This window comes from Anopheles stephensi, unplaced genomic scaffold, assembly GCF_013141755.1.
Source record: "Anopheles stephensi strain Indian unplaced genomic scaffold, UCI_ANSTEP_V1.0 ucontig192, whole genome shotgun sequence".
Lineage (NCBI taxonomy): Eukaryota > Metazoa > Arthropoda > Insecta > Diptera > Culicidae > Anopheles > Anopheles stephensi.
Genome location: NW_023405116.1, coordinates 77,501 through 92,500, shown reverse-complemented (window position 1 = coordinate 92,500; position 15,000 = coordinate 77,501). Strand labels below are relative to the sequence as shown.

Genomic DNA, 15,000 nt, shown 5'->3' with positions numbered 1-15,000 from the left:
AAGGCGCGGAGACCCCGTTGGGAGCGGCCGCCAAGCCGCCCTACTAGGGAGCCGTCCACCACGAGCCAGGGGCCTATTGCGGAATGATATGCTCACGCAGATGCGCAATGGATCGCGATGTCCGTTTGCTGCGGATCGATAAGTGAACGGTAGGCCCGGGAGGCCCACCGCTGAATATCGCCGCCGGATCATGAGTTCAACGGGTTTGCGTCCCCTAGGCAGTTTCACGTACTATTTGACTCTCTATTCAGAGTGCTTTTCAACTTTCCTCACGGTACTTGTTCGTTGGCACGGTCTCATGGCGGTATTTGCTTTAGAAGGAGTTTACCTCCACTTAGTGCGCACTATCAAGCAACACGACTCCATGGAGCCGGCCGTCTGCCACCACAGTCTGTGCCGTTCTACGGGCCTATCACCCCCTTGTGGGATAATGGGCCACCTTCAAGTTAGACTTGAACTGTTTGCACCGTGCGTAGCGATAACGGACGGTCCAGTACACGGCATCGGACAGACGAGGCCCCCTCGTCGTCCCTACGTGCTGAGCTCTTCCCGTTTCGCTCGCAGCTACTCAGGGAATCCCGGTGGTTTCTCTTCTCCTCTTATTAATATGCTTAATTCTTATGAGGGTCGTCACACATCACTTGAGGCTACAGATCCACTGTCACAATGATGCGACGGGAGAAGCGGTGATAAATCACCCATGTCGTGCTAACCTCACTCACCCACACGGCGTGAACACGTCTCGCGACTGCAACTGGATGCGAGGAAAGATACGAGCGCGTTGGGCCGCAAGTGTACTCGACCCGAGCCAACCGGGTGGAAGTCCCCGTGCAATGGTGATAACCTTATATGCTGTGGTGGATACATCCGTGGTTGATACTAGAGGTCGAACCGTGCGACTGACGCGCGCTCGCTCTTCACCCATGCTCACATGTGTGTGTGTGTGTTTAGGTTTGTGTACCATACCTCGTATGTCTCTCGTGTTAGCACTCTCAATTTCAGCGCCCACGGTTCCGACAAGGATGCGGATCCGAGCACGCAATGCTGCGACAGCCTAACCCCCTATGATGGGGTCAGGACGGTCAGTTTGGTTAGAGTGTGAATAACTTGGTAGGCACTCAAGGATGTGTGCATCGGTCGGGTTGAGTCGTCGATGCGCCATATGCGTTCAACGTGTCGATGTTCATGTGTCCTGCAGTTCACATTCTGACGCGATTTAGCTGCGGTCTTCATCGATCCATGAGCCGAGTGATCCCCTGCTAGGGTTAACGTACACACCGAACAGTTGATGAATGGAACCGAAGTCCATCCATCCATTATACACATACCAACACACAACTCTGGTTCCCTAGTACCACACTGCAGGCGCCCACGGCCCCGACGGATGCGGAGCCGAGCACGCCAAAGTGCGACTGTCGATCACCTCTTGTGACACGACAATCAGTCAGGTATAAGGTACCCGTACTACAAAGTGTGCATCTTACTGACTTCGCGAGGCATAGTGGTATGTGTACCTTTGAAAGAGTTGCTTTCGCTCAACTCTACCAAGTGTGCTACACCAGCTTGTGTTGTAGCGTGCGCGTCAGCATATTGTGCCGCGATGCGTTTGGCAACCTCACTCCGGACTTGTTGATGGTAATGATATGCCATTATACACAAACCAACACACAACTCTGATTCCTAGTACCACACTGCAGGCGCCCACGGCCCCGACGGATGCGGAGCCGAGACGCCAAAGTGCGATGTCGATCACCCCTTGTGACACGACAATCAGTCAGTGTATAAGGTACCCGGTATGCCAAAGTGTGCGTTACTGACCTGCGCGAGGCAGTGGTATGTGTATCCCTTGAAAGAGTTGCTTTCGCTCAACTCTACCAAGTGTGCTACACATCTTGTGGTTGTAGCGTGCGCGTCAGCATGTGATGCCGACGATGCGTTTTGGCAACCTCACTCCCGGACTGTTTGATCGGTAATGATCCTTCCGCAGGTTCACCTACGGAAACCTTGTTACGACTTTTACTTCCTTAAAATCATCAAGTTCGGTCAACTTCGCCGTGCCAACTGCAGCTCACGAAGGAACCGCGGAAGGTATGCCTCCAGAGACCTCACTAAATAATCCATCGGTAGTAGCGACGGGCGGTGTGTACAAAGGGCAGGGACGTAATCAGCGCTAGCTAATGACTAGCACTTACTAGAAATTCCAGGTTCATGGGGACCGTGCCAGTCCCAATCCCAACTAAATGAGCATTTGGGTGATTCCCGTTCCTCTCGGAATGGGGGCGCCTATTGGCGAGAACACGCTGCTGCCCACATTGTAGCACGCGTGCAGCCAGAACATCTAAGGGCATCACGGACCTGTTATCGCTCACTCTCACCTTGCTAAACACAAGTTGTCCCGCTAAGCAGGGCAAACTAGTGCGACGACCGCCCGCGAAGGCGCCGCCGCCCCGTACGTCAGGTGCGCCGGAGGCACACTGCTGACAGCGTTCTAGTTAGCTTGTTTGAGTCGCGTTCGTTATCGGAATTAACCAGACAAATCATTCCACGAACTAAGAACGGCCATGCACCACTACCCTTAAATTTGAGAAAGAGCTTAATCTGTCTTACCTCGATAAGTTCGGACTGGTAAGTTTTCCCGTGTTGAGTCAAATTAAGCCGCAAGCTCCACTTCTTTTTTTTAAATACAGTGTGTTTAGTTTTATTAATGGTAAAACAAAGAAAAATAACATTAATAAACGCAAACACCGCACCAATACCGACAGCATTCCCTGCACGGGTGTGGCTGCCGGTGTTTTGCCGTTGAGACCTACTATAATGTTAGGAGCCCGTGCTCCTCCTGATCAACATGACTGTACAAACAAAACATTTATACTCATCACGACATATAAACACCTAACGCGCCTTTGCTACCAAGCCAATACTAAAAGAGACGCTTCACCAAGCAGTAAGTAAAATACTAAAGCACACGCCTGCTCGAGTACGCTCTCGCTCTCGTCCACCAACGCAAGCGACCAAAGGCGTATGCTCCATCAAGCTAGCGTGTGGCGTCTCGGCCTCCGTTATGGCGGCTTCTCGTCGGCCGACAGCACTTCGCGATGGCGGTCGGCAACCGCATTGCGGGCATGACGTCTTTGACGTCTCGTTCGCGCCGGTTTGCACGTCGGCGTTCAAGCTCCTCTCGCTGGCGGCTGCCTTCTCCGACGCAGTTGGCCCGAACGCAACTGGCCGGATTGTACCGGCCCGCAATTGCCGCCGATACTCCTGCTGACGCTGTTCCGCCTAACCGTCGGCGAAGAATTTCTTCAGCTGATGGCGGAGCCAAGTTGCGAGCGGGTCTAGCCGGGCGTTGATGTTGGCTGCTGCTGGTGGTTGTTGTCTCCCATCGTCATCATCCATCAGCTGGCGCCTCTCCGCTGCTCCGACGACGTCTCGCTGGTAAGCGTTGCGGCTGGCTCGACGGTCAGCTCGCCGTCTCACTTCCGCGTGTCGCAGTGCTTCCGTGTTAGCACCGGAAATGGCAGCATTCTCGGCCGATGGGTCATCCAGCCATCGCTGCTGTAGGAAGGTGCAAACTCGTTTTGCAGCCTGTTCGCCTGCTGCCAGTTAGCTGGGCTTGCCAGCACCAGCCTGCCAGCTCCTCCGGTGTTACTACTACGCCGTCGTCTTTCGTCAGGAGCTGCACCCTTATGTCGCGAACCTCGGGCAGGGAACATCACGTGTTCTGCTGACCGATCACGGCTGAGTCGGTGCAGAACGGGCAAGTCGGGGCTGAGATGAACCCCATGACGTGCAGAAACTCCCGGAAGAAACCGTGTCCGGAGAGTATCTGACTCAGGTGGAATCCGATCTCTCCATGCTCCGACCTACCCAACGCTGATGTCTGGCAATACGCGATGTGCCCAGCGCTTGAAACTACTCGCGGTCGGATGACCGCACTCCTGATTCCAATCGCTCTGCCACTTCGCCATGGTGCTGACCTTTCCAGCCTCTGTATGACGTCGCGGTCGATCAGCACCCCTGCTGTAGTGCCTGTTGATGCCGCCTGTGACGCCGGGCAGCTTCCTCCACTTGCAAGCGCAGTGGTATCAGCCAGCCAACACTACCGCTGTTCCGTAGCTGACTGTGCGAAAGGTACGCGCAACCCCCTCGCAAGAGGCCGTTGTAGCTGCTCCAATCTCCTTCTGCACCACTGCAGCTCCACCGCTTCCGCCCAGATAGGTGCCGCGTACTTCACCACCGAGCCGCAACTGCTGCTAGCAAGCGACGCTTCGCTACCCTCGGTCCAGCGTGGTTAGGCATCACGCTGGTGGCCAACTTCACCACACGGAGAGCCTTCGCGGTTGCCTTCTCGACGTGGGTTTTCCACGAGAGGTGGTCGTGAAGTATGACCCCGAGGTAGCGTATTGCGGCTTGCTTTGAGCGGACTTCCACTCCGTCGATCCTTACGGGCACCTGTGGGTGGCCCGACGCAAACTCGAGATGAGAGACCACCTCGGTTTTTTCCGGGGCCAGCTGTAAACGGTGTTGCTGCATCCCGCAGAGATCATTGCTACGGCCTGCTCGGCCACTCCCGCTGCCTCCTCTGTGTGGCATCCTTGCCAGTACTGCCAGATCATCAGCGAAGCCGATGACCGATGCTCGTCGGGCAGCTGCAGGCGTAACACTCCATCGTACAGGATGTTCCATAGCGTGGGGCCCAAGATGGACCCCTGCGGAACTCCTGCCGTTACCTGTCGTGTTACCGGACCGGTGTTCGTGTCGTACGTCAACACGCGGTCAGAGAAGACTCCTGCAAGATGCTGCGCAATCTTGAGGGCACTCCTTTTTCCTGCAGCGCCTGTGAGATCGCCAGCCAGTCCGCGGAGTTGAATGCATTCCGGACGTCTAGCGCTACAACCAACAGACAGCGCTTGTCTCGCTGGTTTGTCCGTCCAAAGCTCATCGCGGATCTGGCAGCATCAATCACCAACTCCACCGCCTGAAGTGTGGATCGCCCGCATCGGAACCCGAACTGTTGCTCAGAAAGTAGCGGTCCTGATGGCACCTCGATGTGGTCGTTCAGACGATCCAGCAGAACTCGTTCAAACAGCTTCCCGGAGTGTTGATCAGCATCACCGGCCTGACCGATGACGGTTCTCGGGGGGTTTCCTGGTTGGGAATGAGAACCAGCTTGGCCGTCTCCACTGGCGAGGAAAGTGGCCGTCGTCCAGCAGCCGCTGGAACAGTCGAACGTGCGTAGCTGGGTATGCCCGCACAGCAGCAGTCAGCGCGGCATTTGGCACGCCGTCAAACCTGGCGCCTTCCTCGGATTCAGACCCGCAACGATATGAGCAGCTCCTGTTCGGTAATGGGTCGAATCGGTACACCGTCTGGTTCGATGTCAGGCCAGTTGACAGGGGAGTGTTCCGGGAGGCACATCCACAATGTGCTGCAGGTTGGCCGGATCGCGTTCTGGTGCAACGCGACTCCCTCCGAGCCGTTGCAGCAACTCCCCCTGCCACCGGCCTGTCTCGTCCTCCTCGAGATGCTGGATGTATTCTGCGTACCGATCCCGCTTGCTTGTGCGTATCGCCGCTGTCAGGCGATGGCGTGCCTCCTGCAAATCCACGACATTGCAGATCGAGCTCAGCGTCAGCAGCCGAGAGCGATGTCGTCGTTCCCAGAGTTGGCGGCACTCTTCGCGCAGTTGACCGATTTGTGGCGTCACCAATACGTCGGTTTACCGGTGTGGCCAACGTACGGGTGACCTCCGCCATAATTTCTCCACAAGCTCGGCTGAGAGCGCGTGTCAGGCTCTCCGCATCGGTAACTCCAACCTCGTACTGAATCCGCTGCAGCGCAATAGCAAAAAGCTCGCCATCAAACTGCCGCGTTTGCCACCTACGCCCTGCTGCACGCACTGTCGAAGTCTCTTCCCGTGTGCGATGACTCCTTGTTGCCTGGTTCTCGCAAACTGTGAAGCGAATGTACGGTGATCGCTGTACGAGTAGGCATCCAGCATCCTCCATTGTTGCTCGGGGTCCCCCAACAGGTCAGAGCGGCAGATGTTGGAGCTTGCGAAAGCAACATCGACGATGCGGGCGAGCAACGCCGTTTCCAAGGAAGGTGTCATCCCTCCCCAGATTCAACACCTCAAGCCCGAGCTCTTCCACAAGCTGTGCCAGCTCCTCTCCCTTGGTGTTGACGCGTTCACTACCCCATGTGCCGTGCCACGCGTTAAAGTCGCCTACGAGCAGCACACGAGAGTGTCCGAGGCAAGCGTCTCGATACGCTCCAGCATGCCGACGAATTTCGGGGACCCAATGCTCGGTGACGCATAGCAGGCGTGATGGTAATGCCTGCTACGTCCGCCGCTACGATGCCGGAGAAGCACGTACTGCGTACGCGTTGCACTGGATGGGTTCTACCGCTCACGACAATCGCCACCTTGTTATCGCGGTCTACCACCAGTTTGCGTTGTTCTCCGGGACCGAGCACAGCTCGCACATCACCAATAATCAGCTCGTTCCGTCCTCATAGTGTTGAGTGCCAGGTCTTGGGCACTTCTACCGGTTGGCATTTAGCTGGAGGACCTGCAGTCTTAGGGCCATCACAACTGAGGCCGTCCTCCTCCAATGCAGTTGTAGGCGGCGATTCGATGAGGGCCACCACACTTGATGCATCGCACCTCCTGCTTGCATGCAGCCGCACGATGACCGGCCTCACCACACCGTATACAGCAGTTGCTGCGGTCCACCCCTGTGCAGTAGGCCGCCAAATGGCCTCGCTCGAGACAGCGGAAGCAACGACGCATCGAAGCGTCCAGCCTCGGCACCCTCTCCACCCTGCAGGCGGAGTAGTCGATGAGCAGGGGGTCAGTCCTGCTCATGATAGCCTCCGCTTCCGCCCGCGGCAGACGAAGGCGTGCCCGCTTGGTAGCGTCAGGCAGCTCCCACATACGGATCGAGGCCACTGTCGGCTCTTTCTTCAGTGCCGACTTCAGGGCCTCTTGATTGTGGCTTCCTCGGTCAGAGGTCCACATTGCGGACAAGACCTCAGCCATCTCCGTGACCACTTGACCGTCCCTTTATCGCCAAGAACTGCCTGGATACGATCACGCAGCGCAAGCGAGTCGACCCGCGCGTGAGGTCCATCCGCAGGTTGCCCTTTGGGGTCCTCTTTCCAATCCGGATGTATTTCTGCGCATCCTCTAGCGCAGGGGCGGTCCGGATCGGTCGATACATATCGGCAAAGCTCACGCTGGTGCCGGTATCACCAGTATGGCGTCTGGTCGTCTCCTACTTGTCCGTTGGGCTGGTTGGGGAAACGTTGGGGTGCCTTTGGCGGCTGGGGCCGCTGTGTTGCTGAGGCTGCCTCGGAGGCCTCTGCCCAACCGTTTGCCACCCAGGTGACAGGACGTCCCGATAAGACCGCTGCGCGGCTGAGGGCGGACTGCTTCACGCCCGGTCTCTGCTGCTGCTGCCTTTCCTTTTCCGCTTCAGCGCGCAATTGGTCCTGCAACTCCAGCAACCGATGGTGGGCAGGACCGCTTGTCTCACGGGTCAGTGCCTCGTGCGCTTTTGAGACCGCTTAACGGTCTTCTTACTGGTCCAGGCTGGGATACCGCTTGGTTTCCCAAGCCCGTACCAACCGCGGAGGAGTACATCTCCGACACCGTCCGTGTCCCCATCCTATAGAGTTCAAGCTCTCGCCTAAGAACTTTATTCTCCTGGTCGCTGGCTTCCAGCCTCTCCGTCATTGGGTCAGCCTCTCGGTCATCGTTTCCAGCTTCTGCAACAGTCTCTCGATAGCTGGTGCGATCCCTCCGGCGCCCATTCGAATTCACTGTCGAACGGTAGCAGCCGTTGCTTCCGGTGAGGTCACCCTGCGTGGTGACGGAATCGGTGGTGTAGTGGCTGCGGTCCTCCGTGAGCCATTCTCCTCCGCATCTCTTCCTCTAAAGAGGTTGGCTCGGGGAGGAGAGAACCACACCATCGGGACGGCGGAGGCCGGCAAACCCGAATTATTCTCCTCGCTGGTTGCCACTGGTTCCTGTGGCGTCGTGCCATGGAAAGCCGCCATTGTTCTTGGTGAAACCTCAATCGGCTCCAACACCACTCGTGGCTGAAGAGGTGGCTCACCTATACGCCGTTTCTTCACCACCGCCTTCTTCAGTGATTCCGGAACAACCGGAACATCAGATTCCGACTCCCGTTGTCGGTGTCTGATTCCATCTTGAGTTGATGGGCGCAAACTATCCGCTATTTACGTCATCTCCCGCCAGATGACGAAAACCGGAAGATTTCCTGCTCGCTAACACTTAGCAGGTTCGTCGCCTGTCCTATACCGGAACCCAAGTCTCCACGTTGGGATGGTTTCCCGTTGCGGTGGGGGGGCGGAGGGGCTTCGGACCACACCCCACACAAATTTTTCACGCACTCGCACTGATTTTCCCTAAATATCCCCTTTTTGAAAGTTTGCCAATATTCAGGCGAGGGTGGGGGGAAGTGGGTTTGCGGTGGGCCCCAGAAACTCCTTGAAAAATTTTCCTCCTCACGTTATACGGGAAAAACCACACCCCGAAATTTTCCTACTTATTTAAAAATTTCCGCTCACTATTTCCCTTATTAAGGCGCTCGTCGGGCGCTCGGACGAAGGGGGAGGGGGGGGTATGGGGAGCGGGGACACCTCGTTTCACCACCAACAAGTTGCATATGATTTTTCTCAACACTTTCCACCGGTTTTTGTAGAATTTTCCGTACACTTTTCGAATTTTTCCCGCCCAATTCCTTATTTCCCTTATTAAGGGATTTTTTTTCCCTTTCGGTCGGGGTGCGGGGGGGAAATGGGTGGCAGGAAAATTATCAAGATGTCCGAAAATTATTATAGAGTTTTCTGAATAATCTCCAGGGTTTACACGATTTTATGACACACTTTTCTTAATTGAAAAAATTTTCACTAATGTCAGAATTTTTTTGTCCCATGGGAATTTATTTTTGTCCCATGGGTCATGGGACATGTCCAATGTCAAATTTTTGTCACCACTATAAAGCACTTTTTTTGGTTATTTTTCACCGTTTTCTTTCCGGTTTTTTGCACTATTTCACTAGCTGGCACTTTTCCGCTTCTTTTAACACCACATGCGTCCAGATCCGTTGCGTATTGGGTGAAAAAAGTGAGATCCGGAACAAGACGCCACGTGGAAACGTCACAATCTGGATTTTTCCCACACTTTTTTCCGGCCCAAATGGACCGATTTTCGGTCTGTTTTCACTTGTACCCACTAATCACGACACGATCTAACGATTTAAACCACTTCCGATTAGATCCGGACACTTTTTCTGCACGCTTCAAGAACAGTTTCTTCTTCCTTTCTTCTTCTATAGCCGGAATGTTTTTTACAGTTTTTTCCGCGTACAGACCACCGGCATCCACCGTTTTCCGTCGAAAACACTAAATTGGCTCCCAGTCTTGCGTTTTCAGCGAAAACCGCATCTAAAACGGTTGCTTAGAGCCGCCAAATCAGTGAAAAACCCCCCTCCATACAAAATGTATGGGGTTTTGTTTATACCACACTTTCACTGTTTTTTCCTGTTTTTGGTCCAAATCACTTCCAAATGATAACAAACGCCTTTTATCACTTTTAAAGCACTCTGTAAAGAATTTAAACACTTTTTCACTTTTTTCGACAATTTTTGCGCAGCTCACGGAAACACCACCGTTCGCTGTCAACTGTCAAACGCCTCTGCAAGCTCCACTTCTTGTGGTGCCCTTCCGTCAATTCCTTTAAGTTTCAACTTTGCAACCATACTTCCCCCGGAACCCGATTTTGGTTTCCCGGAAGCTACTGAGAGCACCGAATGTAGTAGCGTCTCCCAATTGCTGATTGGCATCGTTTACGGTTAGAACTAGGGCGGTATCTAATCGCCTTCGATCCTCTAACTTTCGTTCTTGATTAATGAAAGCATCCATGGCAAACGCTTTCGCTTCAGTTGGTCCTACGACGGTCTACGAATTTCACCTCTCGCGCCGTAATACCAATGCCCCCAACTACTTCTGTTAATCATTACCTCTGGGTCTATACAAAACCAACCAAAAGACTCAGACCGAGGTCATGTTCCATTATTCCATGCAAGATATTCTCGGCCAACGCCCAACCCTGGGCGGGTGTGGACCTTTTGTACTAGCCTGCTTGAAGCACTCTAATTTGTTCAAGGTAATGGGAGCTGCCCGGGCACCACGCACCGGCTCGGGACGTGCCCGACCGATCACGAGGTTGACGCCCAGGCACACCATTGTGAGTCGCAGCCGCGAGCTCGCGCACGAACGTATCCGGCGTGTGCCGGGCGCCCGCGGCGGTCGCGTGTCTGGACGGGGAATCAACTTCGAACGTTTTAAACCGCAACAACTTTAATATATCGCTAGTGGAGCTGGAATTACCGCGGCTGCTGGCACCAGACTTGCCCTCCACTTGATCCTTATTGAAGGATTTATGCTCAATTCATTCCAATTATGGACCATCGTTAGAGAGGTCCATATTGTTATTTCTCGTCACTACCTCCCCGTGCCGGGGATTGGGTAATTTACGCGCCTGCTGCCTTCCTTGGATGTGGTAGCCATTTCTCAGGCTCCCTCTCCGGAATCGAACCCTGATTCCCCGTTACCCGTCGCAACCATGGTAGTCCTCTACACTACCATCAATAGTTGATAGGGCAGACATTTGCAAGATCTGTCGTCGGTCAAGCGACCATACGATCGGCATCCTTATCCAGACTTCAACTCAAGCCGCCCGGAGGCGATTGGTTTTACTAATAAGTGCACCAGTTTCCACCGCCCGCAAAGCGGACAGCGGTCCCGGCATGTTGCATGTATTAGCTCTGGCTTTTCCACAGTTATCCAAGTAACTGATGGGTGGATGATCTTGTGAATTATGGCTGTTGTACTGAGCCTTATGCGGTTCACATTCATTTATGTTTGTACTTAGACATGCATGGCTTAACCTTTGAGACAAGCGTATATTACTGGTAGGATCAACCAGAATTCGTCTTCGTCAATTGCTTGTTCGATATTTTTGTCTACCAGGGCACCAGTCCCCGCAGACTCTCTTTCTACGTTCATCAGGTGACACAATCTTTGTTGTGACCACTCTCATTGACCTGCGGCAGTACACCGACTCCACAGCGCCAATAACCACACGAGCAAAGGTTGTTCAGGAGGATGTCAGATTATCGATGTACATCGTACACCAACATTTGACGTACCGAGGCATTACACCCCGCACGCCCCCAACAGGACCATATCAAGGCTCGCATACGACCTGCGACTTACTACTGCGGCTCCCTGAAGGTCCCCGTAGGACGACCATCACCAGTTAAGGTGTAGTTGACTTGTCAGGGCACGGTAGTCCCCACAAGTCCCCGATTATTCGTGGATATCGTCCTACGATTGTTTCTGACTCCTTTTGCTCCCCGCAGGTCCCCGTAGGACGACCATCACCAGTTAAGGTGTAGTTGACTTGTCAGGGCACGGTAGTCCCCACAAGTCCCCGATTATTCGTGGATATCGTCCTACGAGTTTTTGTGACCCTTGGGTTCCCGGCAGGTCCCCGTAGGACAACCATCACCAGTTAAGGTGTAGTTGACTTGTCAGGGCACGGTGGTCCCCACAAGTCCCCGATTATTCGGAGATATTGTCCTACGAGTTTTTAGTGACCCTTTTGTTCCCCGCAGGTCCCCGTAGGACGACCATCACCAGTTAAGGTGTAGTTGACTTGTCAGGGCACGGTAGTCCCCCACAAGTCCCCGATTATTCGTGGATATCGTCCTACGAGTTTTTGTGACCCTTGGGTTCCCGAACTTTGCTACGATGGTTCTGCCTCCAGAGGAGACTTATGAACACTTCGTATCATTCTTACACCGACCATGGGATCGCGAGATTGCTCCCGGATCCCTAATCACCTTACATTTTCGTTTCGTTTCCGTACACTACGATGAGCTAATTCAATTTGTTTGTTCGTCTGGCGAACGTTTTATTGCGGAATTACCGCGGTACTTCCAGCCGGGTATGGCTGCCGTACGACCTACAGGATAGATCATCGAACCACTTTTCGTGCATATTGTCCGTCGAGGGTATCACCTCGATACCCCCAACAGACCTTTGGACACTTCCTCACTACTCCTTGGAGCAGCAATCAGGGAACCATATAGTAGGAACAGCCGAATATGGAACTCTTTTCGTACTTTGGACACCTCCTATAACTTGTATGGCGACTTCGGGGACCTTCATTTCGTTCTCAGTTGGTACCCCTATTTCGGTCTTTGGACACCTCGTCTTACCCGTAATAACTCACTTTAGGTCCACTTATTTGCCTGATATCTCATCGTGAACCCGTTTTTCGTACAACCGTACACACCTAGGAACACCACATATGCGTTTCCCTTTCGATCGTGAAGTTTTCAAATTTTTCGATTTTTGGTCCTAGAAATTCATGAACGGTGGGAGACCAAAATTTTTCATAAAAAAAAAAATTTTCACCGTTTGACCATAAAAAACCTTCTTTTCGTACATACCCCATCATTTCTTCACGTTTTAGGCCATTTCTGAAATTTTCGCTTCGATAGTGTGTCCCCTATAATACAAAATGAACATTTTGCATCTCCCACAAGTGGCCATTTTTTTCCGCCACTGAAGACACGACCTCGGGAACTCGGACCTAGGACGTGGCCATGTAAGTCATAGGCCACCCCAACTTTTGCAAAATACTGTTTCTTTTCACTTTTCATGATCTAAGGCGCGTTCCGACGGCGTTTTGAACAAATTTATGAGAAAAAAAATTTTGACCCTCGGACCAAAATTTTTTCGTTCGGGGCCCCATGGCCTATGGCCAGTATGGGAACTCGGGATGCCGATATGACAAAATTTGTCAAAAAATCACTAAAAAGTCGCTATGGCCCATTATTTAGAGCTTGTTGAGACCTTTCTAAAACACCTTGGTTGACCCCTGTCCGATAAGTAGTTTTCGAGATATTCGAGAAAATGTGATTTTTTGGGACTTAGAAAATTTTTGACCCGTACCCTAAGAAAAAGTGATTTTTTCATAGGACAATTTTTTCTTCGCAAATACTGTTTGGTTTCACTTTTCATTATTAGAAACGCGTTCCGAAGCCATTTTCATCAAAATCTCGTGAAAAAAAAATTTCACCCCCGGACCAAAAGTTGGCCGTTCGGTGCCCTATGGCCTATGGCCAGTATGGGAACCAAGGATGCCGATATGCGAAAAAGTGTCAAAAAATCACTTGAAAGTCGCTATGGCTCATTAAATAGAGCTTGTAAAGACCTTTCTAAAACACCTTGGTTGACCCCTGTCCGATACGTAGTTTTCGAGATATTCGAGAAAATGTATTTTTTGGGACTTAGAAAATTTTTGACCCGTACCCTAAGAAAAAGTGATTTTTTCATAGGACAATTTTTTCTTCGCAAATACTGTTTGGTTTCACTTTTCATTATTAGAAACGCGTTCCGAAGCCATTTTCATCAAAATCTCGTGAAAAAAAATTTCACCCCCGGACCAAAAAGTTGGCCGTTCGGTGCCCTATGGACCTATGGCCAGTATGGGAACCAAGGATGCCGATATGCGAAAAGTGTCAAAAAAATCACTTGAAAAGGTCGCTATGGCTCATTAAATAGAGCTTGTAAAGACCTTTCTAAAACACCTTGGTTGACCCCTGTCCGATAAGTAGTTTTCGAGATATTCGAGAATAAGTGATTTTTTGGGACTTAGAAAATTTTTGACCCGTACCCTAAGAAAAAGTGATTTTTTCATAGGACAATTTTTTCTTCGCAAATACTGTTTGGTTTCACTTTTCATTATTAGAAACGCGTTCCGAAGCCATTTTCATCAAAATCTCGTGAAAAAAAAATTTCACCCCCGGACCAGAAGTTGGCCGTTCGGTGCCCTATGGCCTATGGCCAGTATGGGAACCAAGGATGCCGATATGCGAAAAAGTGTCAAAAAATCACTTGAAAGTCGCTATGGCTCATTAAATAGAGCTTGTAAAGACCTTTCTAAAACACCTTGGTTGACCCCTGTCCGATAAGTAGTTTTCGAGATATTCGAGAATAGTGATTTTTTGGGACTTAGAAAATTTTCGACCATGACATATATGAAAAGTGAATTTTTTCATAGGACCAAAAAGTTTGTCCAAATAGGGTTTTGGTTCACTTTTTATGGTCAGATAAGTGATCCGATGCTATTTTCATGATCATTAGAGGGATTTCACGCTGTGACCAAAATTTTCATACTTCATACTTGTCCCGGTGCCGTATATGGGAGGACCGGGGGAACATGTCTTCGTAAGTCGTGATGTTCAGTGACGGATTTCTGGGACTTAGAAAAAAAATGTGCTCTCAGGCACATTATATGTTTCATACACACATGATTTTCATTCTTCATACTTGTCCCCGTGCCGTATATGGGAGGACCGGGGGAACATGTCTTCGTAAGTCGTGATGTTCAGTGACGGATTTCTGGGACTTAAGAAAAAAAATGTGCTCTCAGGCACATTATATGTTCCATACACACATGATTTTCATTCTTCATACTTGTCCCCGTGCCGTATATGGGAGGACCGGGGGAAGATGTCTTGTAAGTCGTGATGTTCAGTGACGGATTTCTGGACTTAGAAAAAAAATGTGCTCTCAGGCACATTATATGTTCCATACACACATGATTTTCATTCTTCATACTTGTCCCCGTGCCGTATATGGGAGGACCGGGGAAGATGTGTTTGTAAGTCGTGATGTTTCAGTGACGGATTTCTGGGACTTAGAAAAATAAATGTACCCTTAGGCACATTATTTGTATCAATAATTGTATCCCCAGCCTTTCATGGGGAACTTTTCCGTATTCCCGGACTTGTACATTTTTCGGGTTCCACCTCCCGACAATGTATCTCTACTGTGCATTACGTACCTTATAACGCACGGCACCCATTGGGTGACTCCACTTAACCATCTTTCGAT

The 15,000-nt window shown here is 51.6% G+C and overlaps 1 non-coding gene and 1 pseudogene across 1 annotated transcript in view; both read right to left on the bottom strand.

Annotated features, from left to right (window-relative positions):
* The window catches only part of LOC118515818, a 4,194-nt gene extending 3,544 nt beyond the window's left edge, over positions 1–650 (bottom strand). Inside the window, exon 1 of the ribosomal RNA XR_004907438.1 lies at positions 1–650. This exon is cut by the window's left edge and continues 3,544 nt beyond it. This is a non-coding gene — a ribosomal RNA (large subunit ribosomal RNA).
* A 462-nt stretch (positions 651–1,112) lies between these two features.
* Positions 1,113–1,267, bottom strand: LOC118515821 (annotated as a pseudogene).
* Positions 1,268–15,000: the final 13,733 nt, after the last annotated feature.